This window comes from Panthera onca, chromosome D4 (assembly GCF_046562875.1).
Source record: "Panthera onca isolate mPanOnc1 chromosome D4, mPanOnc1 haplotype 2, whole genome shotgun sequence".
NCBI classification, from domain to species: Eukaryota; Metazoa; Chordata; class Mammalia; order Carnivora; family Felidae; genus Panthera; species Panthera onca.
This window is the reverse complement of record NC_138351.1, coordinates 34,460,214-34,473,617: the sequence shown is the minus strand read 5'-3', so window position 1 is coordinate 34,473,617 and position 13,404 is coordinate 34,460,214. Positions and strand designations below refer to the sequence as shown.

At 34.9% G+C, this 13,404-nt stretch overlaps 1 long non-coding RNA gene across 1 annotated transcript; it reads left to right on the top strand.

Moving 5' to 3' along the window:
* Positions 1–1,532: 1,532 nt before the first annotated feature.
* On the top strand, positions 1,533–12,468 carry LOC132663882 (uncharacterized). Its single transcript, XR_009603307.2, has 5 exons — positions 1,533–1,567; positions 2,165–2,218; positions 8,366–8,432; positions 8,507–8,645; positions 11,529–12,468. It is a non-coding gene; the product is annotated as an uncharacterized LOC132663882 (long non-coding RNA).
* The last annotated feature ends 936 nt before the right edge of the window (positions 12,469–13,404 follow it).

Here is a 13,404-nt window from a genome sequence, read left to right as displayed (position 1 = left end):
ATATGCATGTTAATCACCCAAATTCCTCGAAATTCTGACTCTAAGGCTGTGGTGGAGACTAGGAATATGAATGTTTTATTGAACCTCCCCAAGGTATTCTGATGGTAAGCCTCACTTGGAAGAAAACCTTTGAGCAAGTAACTTACCTGTACTAGTTTTTACTAGACTAAGCAGGTATTTGAATAAACTGGCCAAAATTGGTTGATTATGGTTTGAGCTTAGATATTAATGATTTATACCTTCATTGTTTTCCACATAGCAACATAAGGAATCTTGAATTCAGAACTGTAGAGAATCACTAGGTTATGTAGGATCCATGAAGGCAAAGTGAAATCCTTGGTTATCTATCTTGTAAATGTTTGTCTTTTTCCAGAATAATTTTATAAGCAAAAAACAAAAGCAAAAAACCCCAAAACAAAAAACAAAACAAACAAACAAGAACAACAAAAACATAAAGGAGCAGCTTCCCATGATTGAACATGCTGCACTAGTGAACTAGTGAATTGTGGAAAACTGGGCACTAACACCCACCTTCCCCTTTCCCATCACAGAAAACTGATTCTTTAGGTATAGTCTGTCCTTGATCAGTATCTACTAACTTTGAAACATCAGTTCACTTGATTATACTCTGAGATGTGTCAGCAACAATTGCTGTGAGCAAATGCATCTAATGGGTTTAAGCATTAAACCCAAGCAAATGAAATAGGACAAAGTTCTCATACTAGTATTCCTTTTCTAATTGGGAGTTTATTCTCCACTGGGAGGGAGTAAAAATGCAAAATAAAATTCCCTAGGCTACAGTGTGTGAGCTTTTGTTGTCCTGGACTCTTTCATGCCCCAGTGACATTTCCTGATTATATTCACAGGGCACAAGTGATTTTGAACTCACAGTACATTTGGGAAGTAAACCTAATGGGCATGCAAACAGCCAATTGCAGTGTCAGGAAAACTAACTCAGTACATTTCCAATCTTTAAAACTCAAGTTTTCTCAACTATGGATTGGCACAGAAGTAGCAGGATTTGAGTTTTATGGGACTTGGATGAAAAGTTTGTATTACTGCAAAATGGAAAGAAATATTTTTCTTAGGTTACCTAGATATTTTATTTGAAGCCAGATTATTCCCAGTTCTAAAGCTGTGTTATAAATCCAGATTATGGCCATGAGGTACATGCCATGGTGGGAGTGGGGTGTGAGAATTTAATTGTAATAGTTCTCCTTGACAATGCATTGATGTCTTAAGCCATCAGCATTAGCTGACCAGCTGAACAAGTTTGGATAGGCCTGCTAGTCAATCTGAAATGCAAATACTGCCACAGTCTTCTTTTCTGTGAATTCATTTTAGTTGGGAAGAAGCATTGCTAGAAGCTGGAAGCTCTCCTGCTTATTTGTAATGTATGTAAATACTTTAAAAATCATTCCTCAGTTCAGAAGGCAGCAGATGAAAACCATCCCTATGATTTCTTATCTAGTCCTAGGCATGAAACAATGGGAATTGTTTCCCTCCTCATTCTATGTTCCTTTTTGGAATTCCATCACTCACCTCAACAGGATTCCTTGGGACAAGAGTAAGTTTCCCAAAGAAAATTCAGGTGGCTTCATCTCACTGTTGATTTTGATAGGCCAAAACATGAGACTCATTTGTGTGCTACTATATAATTAATAAAAGGCACAGTAAAACAATTGACAGGAAATATGAATACATACATGAAATAACAAAAGACATCCTTTCATAGAATAAACACAAATGAACTGTTGATAGGAGAACATTAGAAGTGACAGAAAATCTCAGGCAAAATAAAGCCCCTTAGCTACTGTATCAATTACTGGGAACTGAAATAGAAGAAATGGATCAGAACAGGCTGAAAAATAACTATAATACAAGGTAGCAAATGGCATAAAAAATAGCCATAAAGTACTAGAGGTATTCAGAGATGAGAAAGTTCCTACTCTTGCCTTGGAGGCTTCCTGAAAGAGTTAACATTTAAGAAAAACTTTGAGGTATAGCTAAGACTTGGCTATGTGGAATTGAGGGTTGGTAAAGATGTTTCAAGGTAAGGGATAGCATGACCAAAGGTATAAAATGAAGTAAGTGGAGAGAATGTATAAAGAATAGTAAATAATAATTCCTTTCTTTTTTCTTGGTTTTCATTTTGGTCTTGGAGAATAAATGGAGCCAACTTGATACCAGAGTGAGCCTGGAGTTTGGGGCCACAGAAGTGAGTCTGTAGCCTGATCCCATGTGGTCAGCCTGGAGGTTGGGTCTGTGAGGGCTAACCTGAAGACTGAGGTTACAGGGTACTGGCTTGGCACTGGGGTAGATCAAGAGCCTTGGTCCATGTAAACCAGTCTAGAGTCTAGATCTATGGGGTGCTGGCCTGGCATTTGAGTGGCCCAGGATCCTATGTTCACAGGAGCCTCCTGGGACTGTGAGAGCTGATGTGGGTGTAGTGCTGGGTCTGTGATGAAGTTGGTGCTTACCTGATGCACCTTTCCCCATGGACAGGGTGTCTTTCTCTTCACTGGACTGCCTGGGTTTGGGGGAGGAGCGATGGAGATAATGTGAAACTTTTTTTCCTACCCTCTTTCCTATGTCTTTTCTTAGTTCTATCCTCCTACCATGTGCTTTAATCCTTCACCTGGAATCTTTACCCCTTGTGAAGGTTTTTCATTTGTCTGTTTGTTTTCTTTTCTTTTTTCCTTTGGCATGTGGATAGTTGTTCATATTGCTGTTTCTGGGAAGGGATACATGCCAGAAATTTCTACACTGCTGTCTTGCTCAAACATTTTTAATTTTGATGGCATCCAATCATTGGTTTCTTTCTCTTGCACTTTTAATGTTCTAAGAAGGCTTTGCCTTACCTAGATTTGTGAAGACTCACTCTGTGTTTTGTTTTTTTTTTTCTAAGAGTTTTATAGTTTTAGGCCTTGGTAGGTCTGTGATCCATTTTAAGTTAATTTTTGTGTGTGGTAAGGTCCAATTGCATTCTTTTGCATATGGATATCCAGTTGTTCAGAACCATTTGTTGGAAAGACTTTTTTTTAATTTAATAATCTTGGCAGCATTTTTTAAATCAATTGACCACAAGCAGTTTTATATTTGGACTCCAAATTCTATCCAATTTATCTAAATGTCTATCTTTATGCTAATGCCACTATGTCTTTATTACTGCAGCTTTGTAGTAAATTTTAAAATTGAGAAATGTGATTCTACTTTGTTCCTTATAAAGATTGTTTGGCCATTCTTGGTCCCTTTAATTTTATTTTTTTAATTTTAGAGAGAGGGAGAGCATGCATGAATGGGGGAGAGGGACAGAGGGAGAGAGAGAAAGAGACAGAGAGAGAATCAGCATGGAACCCGATGCAAGACTTGATCCCACAACCCTGGGAGCATGACTTGAGCCAAAATCAAGAGTCTAATGCTCAACAAACTGAGCCACCCAGGCACCCTGGTCCCTTGCATTTAAATATAAATTTATGATCATCTTGTTGATTTCTATAAAAAGTCATGCTAGGATCACACTGAAATGGTAGATAAAATTGAGGAATATTTCTATCTTAACAATATTAAATCTTCTAATCCATGAACATGAGATACCTTTCCATTTATTTAATCTTTTTTTATTTTATTAACAATATTTTATAATTTTCAGAGTTCAGGCTTTATGCTTTTATGTTTTATACCTTTATATATTATAAATGAAATTATTTTCTTAATTTTACTTTCAGAAATTTATTGCCATTGTATAGAAATACAATTGATTTTTGTATATTGCTCTTACATTGTGCAAACTTGCCAAACTTGTGTATTAGTTGTAATAGTTTTTTTAGTGGATTCCTTAGGATTTTTTATATAAAAAATCATGTTATCTGTGAATAGAGATAGCTTTGCTTCATTTCCAATCTGGATGCCTTTTATATCCTTTTTATGCCTTCCTGCACTGGCTAGAACTTGCAGTACAATATTTAATAGAAGTGGCAAGAGTATCTTGCTCATAATCTTAAGAGGAAAACATTCATTTTCTTACCATTAAATGCAATGTTAACCGTGAGTTTCTTTTTCCTAGATGTCCTTTATTAGATTGAGGAAGTTCTACCACGTATTGTTTTTATAACAAAAATTACTTGAAAAATAAATACACAAATGAATAAATACTTGATAAATAGAATTGAATTTCATGGCTTCATCCTCAAAGCAGATCTTGAGTATGGTATCAACCTTAACCTAAAAAAAAAAAAAAAAAAGGAATCAATTGAATTCAGTCTTTTGAGAAGTTGAAAACTTTAAGGCTTCCATTTCACCCAATTTTTTATGTTTCTTTCAAGCGAGTCTGTTACCTCTTATATTCCTCTGTTATCCTGATCTTCATTCTGGCTGTAATAATTTTTAACGATATAATCTTGTCTCTAATGATGACTCTAATGCTAATGCCTAGCAGTTTCCTCCACATCATTCATTATCGAAGTCTGATAAGCTCCAGGTGAAGAAACAGGGCAGCTTCTTTTGAAAGGAGTAGTAGCTATTAATGAGGCTTAGCCATTTCAGGAAATGATGAAGACTTGATCAAACAAAAACCCCAAGGAGACTATCCTCCAGTAGTTTCTTACAGCTCCCACTAACAATGAGAGTTCAATTAATAGAAAAGTTACACTGATGGACAACATTGAAACATCAGGCTGCTCATTGCAAATGAATCTTATTGTTAAAAATACATCTACTTTTATAAAGGGTGGGTGCTTGAAGCACTGCTACATCACAACATTGCTCAAGGGCAATTTGCTTATCTATCTCTCCAACTATCCACACACATTATAATACAATACTATAGTATACTACAATACAAATATAATAACATATATTTGCCATATATATATGTATGTATATGCCAAATACATATTTATACTTGCCAAGTGTGTATATATATATATATATATATACATATATATACATATACATATATATGATATATATACATATATATACATATATATCATATATATATCATATATATATATATTTGCCCTCCAGGCCCTCTAGACCCTGTCACTCATATTTTTTTTCCATAGTTCCACTAATTTATCTACTCAATGAAAAGAAGCCACCACTTTTTGTACATCAAATCTATTTGAAATGAAAAGATGCGAACATTTTGCGAAGTTTACTGGGATATGCTGAAGGACAGAACCCAACTGAAATGCTTTCGCAATGGGAGTTTGGAATGAGGGTAGGGGATATCTATCTAGTATTAAATTATTTTTTCTTTTTAAATTAAATATAGAGCTTTGTGAGAAAACTCTACAAAATCATAAAATATGTTTTCTCACTTTCTAGATTTTTAAGTTGATGTAGAGTGAAACTGTAAATGATTTTTAGGGAATTACATTTGAGGTTTGGACCAATAAAATGGAAATCATGATTGTCAGGATAGGCATTTTAGCAGATAACAAATTTCACCTTTTTATTGTTGTTGTTGTTCTAGCCAAGATTAGCAATAACACCTAGTCAAAGAGCTTATTTCCAAGCAATACTCATGTAACTTTCCAATATTAGATTATACAGAAAGAAAAATAGTTTTGAAAAATTGGAATTTTCTCTGTGAATAACAACAAAACTCTTTTTTTTTTTTTTTTTTTTTTTTTTTTTTTTTTTTTTTTTTGGTAAATGTCTAGAAAATCCCCAACTAACATCATAAGAAAAAAGTAGCTAGAAGATTTCTGAACATAAATGTCCAAGAGTTGAGGTGGTAGCAATCTTAATTTATATTTGATACAAGTGTACACATCTGTGGTTCTAATGTTATGTATGTCTAATGTGGGCCCAATTAGCAAAACAAAAAAGTCTGTCTTCAAAGTGGATTAGAATATTTTTTTAAAGGTAGGAACAGGGGTTCCTAAACAAGTTACCCTTGGATAGAATTTAGAGGGCTTATAAATTGGATAATAAAATCAGTATATTATTATTTCACTAACTGTAACTAAAATTAAGTATTTTCTTCAGTTATGAATTGAAGGTAATAATCCACATAAGTATTAACAAAAACTGTGGCCATGATAAAATAGGAAATGTTGATTTTTTATATCACTTAATATTTGCAGATATCTTGAAATATTTTTATTTAGTACTTTGAAATTATAGTAGCTATGTGACTTGGCAACAAGTCTTTCACAAAAAAACATTGATGAAGAAGCACGTGTAATATGCACCACAAATTTAGTTTTTTAAACATATTTTGATAACTATTGCAATATAATATTTGTGATTACATGCTTTTTAAAAAATAATTTAAAAATATTTATCTTAAAGTGGTCTGTTGGTATTAACCAGACTGCCAAGGGTCTTTAGAACACACATAAGAACTACTGATGTATAGGGAAATGAGGCTGTTTATGTATGCTCCTTGTCTGGACAAAAGGAATCTGCCATATACTCCTCTTTAGATTACCTAGCATACATCTACCTGGCCTTCTTTTCTTTTTGCATCTCTCTGTTGATAGTTACAGGTAATAGTAGACAGTTAATTGAGGATCAAGATCTTGGATCTATTTGAATCAGAGATGTTTTCACATTTGCAAGGAACAGAAAATTAACCCCAGCTTAAACAGAACAAAAATGAATAGCTCACATTGCAAACCTTGAGATAGAATAGCATCAGAAGGGAGGTGTGAAAACTTGGTCTCTGCTTCTCCAACACCTTAGCTCTTCCTTCATTTCTATGTGTACTTCAACCTCAGGCTGACAGCAAGCGGGCTCCAGTGATTCTGGCCATTGTGTGCAGATACTACAATGTCCAGGGCAAGTAGAAAAGAAGTGTCTTCCTCCATGTTTACTACTTAAAAGCAAGAACATATTTCTGAGGCCCTCTCGTAATGGTCTCCTTCATGTCTCATTGACCAAGAATAGATCATTTTTCTATTTCTAAACCAATCATTGACAAGGTGACTCTGATCCCATGATTGGCTTTTGAGAGCTGAATGGATATTGTAAGCTCAATCTCTAAGACCTACTAGGTGCCCATCTCACTCAATCTCTTTTTACTAGAGACAGCCACTATGATTTTAATTTCAAATGAATAAAATGCAGTGCTTTTATGAGGGTGACAAGTAACAATAAAAATTTAACAGATAAAACAGGATGTTGCAAATCTAAAATATTTACACAACTTCCTTCTCCATTGCACTCAATTCACTTATCTTTGGGCAAATACCTTAGTCATTAAAATCTCTAGCCTCTAGATGAGAATGTTTTCACATTCTGAAAACAGGCTGAATTCCTCTGAAAACAATGCCAGGCCTCTTGTTCTCACTTGGCAGACAAATTTTGCTGACAGAGGAGCTTTCCAAATAAGCCAGGTCAAATCTAAGACTCATCATGCATATTGGGTCAGAATTCCCAGTTTTCAATACCATGGAGTGTCTCCAGTTTTCGTATACTTTATATAAGTATAATAAATATCTCAGCACTATTAAGGGTGAAAAGAAGTATCCAGATTTAATAGACATATCTGAGATGTAGCTGAAAAGCATTTGAAAATTTAAATTTGAGAATAAAAACCAGGATTTTAATGAAGTCCTATCCCATCATGGCCTCCAAACCTCTTCACTCAGAAAGCAAAGTTTGAAAATTAATGAGAAATATGGTTTACTATGCATAGCTACCTGCATACTTCAATAAAAAAGATAAGAGGTGTGTTTTTAGGAATAAATTAGAGAAACCTCTGTTTTAAAGAAAAGGAAATAGAATGGACACATGAGAAAACATAGAATCAGACAAACAAAAGAAAAATCTCTAATATTTCAACTTAAAATGCATCATCAAATCCATCAGGTTATTAATATGCAGCTAGCATGATAACCAGGCATCAGTATTAAATATGATTATGATTTTTATTCATTCTAAGGTCATTGGTATCAATCTCTCAATAAATCAAGTCAAATTTAGTATATATCAAAGAGCATGATTAATAGTAAGGAGCTACTATCAACTAATAAAAGCCTCCAAATTTCGGTTTGAGACAATCTGAGACTAAGAAAATCCAATGAGAAGAATATTATTTGAAAGATATTTTTAACCTGATGGGAAAAAAGCAGTGAACTAAAATTATACCATCTATTACAATATTTCAAATTCAAACATTCCAGTTCCTTTTGAAAGAAGGGAACTAGAAATGTAACCATCTCTTTAAAGAATGGAAAGCATGAGATACTTTAATCCTTCTATGTATGTCACTTAGTCTCCACTTGAACCTGCAGAGAAGGCAGAACATAGAGCCTTTAAGAAATTCTGTGGTGGTTTGGGGAAGGTGAAGGCAAAGGACTATGATGTGAGGAATCAGGAACTCCTTAAAGCAATATTGGCTTTTTTCTAGAAATGATGCCCACAGCATGCAGGGACATCATGGTAGCTGCACTGAGGGGAAGAAAAACAGAGCCCAGGTAAGACAAAGATAGTTGATGTGCTTCAACACATGGGCTTTCTATCCTTCATTTACATCCTTTTTTTATGACAGCAAAGGTCCAGAAGCCACCCAGGAACCCCAGGCCCTAAAAGCTGTCCTTTTTGACTGAGACTATTTGAAATACACACATCTGAGATGTTTCTACTTTATTCAGAGGGCTAATTTTACCTGGCAAAACAAATTCATGAAGGTAATATAGTAGTTTAAACTTCTATCTGTTGCAAAACTTTTGAGCCATAGATTTCAATACTTCCTTGATCAAATAATATGGTTAATAATGGAACTATATAGCAAACCAGAGGGAGTGCTGTTTTTGAGCATGAAAGAATTCTTTACAACAAGGAACAGCAAGGTAAGGTACATTCTTCCAGGGTGTTGTTCAACATGCTCATTGGGAAGAAAATGTAAATGTTCTAATTTATATTTTTATTTATGTTATCCTTTTAAATTCGTTTCATAGTGCATAATTTATAGGGTGCATTTAAGATTTATAAATAAATACATTTGCGTATATTGTGGTTACATGTGCTATGTTTTGGGAGATTTTTTGTTTTACTTTCCTGATGATGTGCATTATTCCATTCAAACCTTGCCATTTTGATAGCTTACCTATAGTATCTCAATGAGAAAATTTTCCCATTCTAATCCAATTGCTCTGGAGGCCCTGGGCCTTGCTGTTTCTGTTCCATTTCAGTAAATGCTTAAGGTCTCAGGCATGTGGTTATAAAAGTTGTTTTCCTTTTTGCATATAATGAACACATGGATGATTGAACTAAGATATCTCCATTTTTCATGAGTTTTCAGTCCAGTAATATTGATCTCTATGACATCTTGCAAGTTACATGTTGAGCAATGGTGAAGTGGTTGTTTTTTAGAAGCATTGCCTGTGAATACTTGGTGCATTTCCTCTTTATTATTATTATTTTCTTGCCTGCTCACTTAAAAACATCAGCTTGAAGTGATAGTATTCCCCTGGTAAAGAATCCTTATCCTGTCTTAGCCTAGGAAATATAGTTAAAACCATTCACAGAACTTCAATATTGTAAAACATACATTTAACCATTTTTAGAAAAATTCCAGAGTCAAATTATAAAAGTGTAGCATAGAGATGAATGGAATCCAATTTCTAAAGGACAAAATATATCCTGACAAAGCAACAGGAAAGCTCACTGACTATTCAAAATAGAACACATAGGAATACTAAAAGGGTTATCAAATTCAAATTCTTGTACTGCCGGTATAAATAATTTTTTTTATTTTTTAAAATATTTTTATAATATTTTTTTAAAAAAATATTGATTTTTTTAAAAAAATATTGATGAGAGGATTAGGATAAATTTAAAAAGAGAAAAGACTGATCTGGGTCATAGTCTTAGTGTTCATCTGGACACTAAGGACGTGAGCTCAAAATCCACCTTTCAAATTAGGCTTATAGAGAGAAAAAGAAAAGATAAAGCCTTCTTCTTTGCACTCCTTTTAGTGACAGAGAATGGAGTAAACAGTGTGAGGAGAGAGGGGGGAAATCAGCCTTCTACAAAGATTTTCCCCTTTATTTAAAGATAATTGTTGGGGGATCCCTTTACATATGGTCTTTTTATATTCTTAGCATCTGAGGAAATTCAGCTTGGGTTCCTCCCTACCTCCAGTTTCAAGATATTACATAAGTGTAGAAAATCTATAAATGTTACTAAAATTGGTATGACCTGGGGCCACAGGCTTGAGCTTCAAATATGATCACAGCGTAGTTTTTTTTCCAATGATTAAAATGCAGGCTGATGAATGTATGCCACTCACAAATTTAAATTTTAAAAATTCACCTGCATATGGTTATCCAAAGAAAAATATAAGGATATCAACTTACATAGCATTGTCAGGCAGCTGGTGATTGTTTTAGCAGAGTGATAAAGGTTTCTTATATTCCCTTTTCTACTCTTGTGTATGTTTTACATTTTTCATAGTAATATGCTTTCTTATTTTTTTAATGTTTTTATTCTGAAGGAGAGAAAGAGAGAGCACCCACATGCTCACGTGAGCTGGGGAGGGACAAAGGGAGAGAGAGAAAAGAATCTTAAACAGACTCCATGTTCAGCATGAAGCCCAATGTGGGGCTTGATCCTACAACCCTGGATCATGACTTGAGCCAAAATCAGGAGTCAGATATTCAATTGAGTGAGTCACCCAGGTGCCCCTACAATAATGTTTTTTTTTTTAATATTAAATCTCAGGGGCAGTTCCGTGAGTTATTACACTCAATAAGCTGTGCTCCAGAAGAGGCATCAGTTATTCCTTTAGTGAGTTTCACTTCCTGTCTGTTCTCAGAGTGAGAGCATCTCCTTACATGAAGAGCAAATATAGGATACTATGGGATGTGTTTCTCATGCAATATGGATGCCAAATGAAGCCAACATCTTCACGTGACACTCAAGTAAAGACACTCCAGTTAGTTCCAATGCTGGAGATAATTCCGCACATACCTAAGTACTGAAGGAAAAAGGAATAGGAGAGGGTTTCAAGGTGGCATTCTTCAAAAAGATTTTCAAGGGAATTTAACTATAGGTAAGACCACAAATTCCTTTTGGTGAAGCACCATTCCCTGCACGTCCATGCCAATTATCCATAACATGCTTGGTGTCATTCTTCCAGAAGCCCAAGAGGTTAAGAATCTCATTAATCTCTATTATTATTAGTCTGGCCACATAATGCCCCCACAATGTCACTTTTAAAAACTTATTCTGGACAGTCCACAGCTATTGTTTCCAGGATCCTAAGGGTCTTCAACCCTCTTTTTCTTCCAAGTAATTCAAATCCCTTCTTCCCAAGAAATTCCCTCACTCTAATTGAATCTTGTAACCACTAACAGTACTTTTGAGCCTGTCTTGTTTATTGATGGTTGAAGAAAAGGAAGAGAATTGAAAGGATGGGAGGACACCAGATCTGTGCTTTATAGTTTTCAGAGTCTGAAAACAATCTCCTGTTTCTTTCCTGGAGCAAAGCCTTAGGACTAAAATAACTAATGAGGCTCCAGGGTTCATTTGAATTAAGAGTAAACAAAATTATTCTTTAATCTCTGCAGTGAACCCAGCCATTTCAAATCCAAATTGGCTTCAACTATTAAGAGGAGACAAATGGAACAACAGAATCAGAGAAGCAGACTTAGGGTCATCGAATGTGGCTCCCCAAGGATGTAGCCTGAAGATGACTAAGAGCTTCTGGGAGGTAGAGAGGCTTGTCCTAAAAATCCATGACCAAAATACTAATATTTGTGTGTAAACAGTCCATTCTAATTCAGTTCAAGACATTATTTAATGTTGTACCTAAAAGAAGCCAAGATGTGAAGGAGGAACAGATTTCAGCACATAATGGGATTGGACATACCCTTTGTAGCTTGTTTATTTTATTTCCATGGGCATCCTTCTCCTTGCTAAGTTATTTTGACTACTGAGATATCTTGGGTTGATACTTATGATGAATTTCTTTAGAACCAGTTTTCATCTTGATGAAATGTATGCCTGTTTTTGTCTACACAGACCTATTTTAAAATCCCAAAACATCTGTCACTTACTAGGTGTCATCTTAATTTATTACTTAACCCCTCTTTATTGTTAAAACAGAGACTAACATACATACACCAAAGTTTGCTAGCAGGCTTAATTTGAAGAATACTTGTGAAGGGATTTAACTCATAGCACTCAGGAAATCTTCCCCATCCTACCTTTAACACTTTAATTTGTAAGCATCAGAATCTATCCTCCAGCCTCACCTCAATTTCCTTAAATTTTTAAAATGTAATTTGAAAAATGAGAGGTCTTATATCAATACAGTTTTATTACAGGAAAAATTACTAGGAGACCTAGCTGGGCCTAAAGAAAATAAATCCATGGGGTAAAAGAAACATGGGCTTTATTTCTCTGGATCCAAAACAACCAGGCAGTTGGATTAATTTAACCATACATTAAATCAAGTCAATAAAAAAATCATTAGCCAAGGAGTTTGTTGAGTGGTTGTTTGGAGTCATCTCATCAAAAGAATTCCAAGCAGAAGGGTTTGTGTGTGTGTGTGTGTGTGTGAATATCGCACCTTTATCTTTTCGCTTCTCTTTCTATACTCTGTTCTCTTGTGTTTTGGGAGGAGGGGGAGTGTGAAAATTGTAAAATAATATAAGCTCATTGTAACACAAATAAGCAAAGTAAAAATATATAAAGTCAAAAATAAAATCTCCATCTTACTCAGGCATACTCCTTAGAAGAGTCATAGTAATATTGTGGTGTGTTTCCTACAATACTTTGTACACATCTTTTAAATCTATTTTTTAACTTAGCAACATGTTTTGATCATCTTTTCAAGTCAATGTGTAAAGAACTACCTCATACATTTTAACTGCAATGAGTACTACATTTTAAATGTACCCTGAAATATTTAACCAGTCTCCTGATTGATGGACATTACCTTACTCTTCTTGATGAAGTTCTACCAAATCACTCATTCTACGGGCTTCTGTGTCAGAAGAAAAGTAGGAATATTCCTGCCAAGAGAACATCACTGGGTCTCTGGGAACTAGGAGGCTCCATTGACACATTATACACCTAAAAAAGTGAAAAGTCTCACTGGACAATGTGAGATCCGCAAGGTGCATTTTTATGGGCTAACCAACATTACCACGTGCTTGATAATTGTTGGAAACATCTCAAAATTCTGTTAAATTTACTATATATTATCTTTAGCTCTCAAATGTGTTTGTAATCTGGCTCCTGCTCTGTCTCAGTTTTCACCCCTTCCCCGTGGGCTCCCAAGCTGCAGCCATCCAGACTGCTGGCTGCCATGCACAGAGGCCATATTTCACCCCACCTTGCGTCTACATATTATATGCTTTCTGCCAAAAAACCCCTTCCCCTAGTCTTCCCCTATGAAATATTCCATATCCAAAGTCTTTGATTATTGTTTCCTTTGTC